This window comes from Hippocampus comes, unplaced genomic scaffold (assembly GCF_001891065.2).
Source record: "Hippocampus comes isolate QL1 unplaced genomic scaffold, H_comes_QL1_v1.1 scaffold22, whole genome shotgun sequence".
In the NCBI taxonomy this organism is placed as follows: domain Eukaryota; kingdom Metazoa; phylum Chordata; class Actinopteri; order Syngnathiformes; family Syngnathidae; genus Hippocampus; species Hippocampus comes.
Window position 1 is genome coordinate 3,827,181 of NW_017806175.1, and position 756 is coordinate 3,827,936.

Genomic DNA, 756 nt, shown 5'->3' on the forward strand with positions numbered 1-756 from the left:
CACGAGAGTTACCGTCGGGTTCTTGGTCATCTCCTCCCCGATTTCTCAGTTTAGATGGGCGGCCAGCTCTAGGAAGAGTCCTGTCATTTTTTTAACTTCTTCTCTGACAGATGATGGAGGCCACTATGCTCTTTGGAGTCTTCAAAGCAGCAGATTCATTTATTTATTTATGTATTTTTGGCGGGGGTATACCCTTCCCTCGATTTGTGCCTTTGTGTCCATTGAATTCCTTCATGCTTGGTTTGTGCTCTGATGGTGCACTGTCAACTGTGGGACCGAATATAGAGAGCCATATGCCTTTTAAAATAATGGCCACGCTCCCAAAGACAATTTCTGATGGCTTAACTATTACACTACAGTTCCAGTTATATCCCGTTGATATCTCTTTCTTTCTTTTTTTAAATCCACAGATGGGTGAAGCCTGTTTTGGATCGAAGGCTTATGTTGTCATGAAGCCTTTTCCAACTGGGTCACCTAGGAGAGGGGGGAAAAAAAACTGATTCTCTTGATTTTTGTCATTTAAATCCAATTTCAGCAGTCCAGTACATGTAAACATGGATCACTTCAAAATGCATGTCCAAGTCTTCAAAAAAAAAAAAAAAAAATTAAAAAAGAAATCTGATATCGGCGCTAAATTTGAATTCGGCACCCTCAGGTTGTTTGGACTTATGTTAATGTTGACTTGCACCGGCGCACCACCATCATAAGGCTCATTATCCGTCTGCCACCTTCTCAGATGATTGCCTGAGCAAAGCC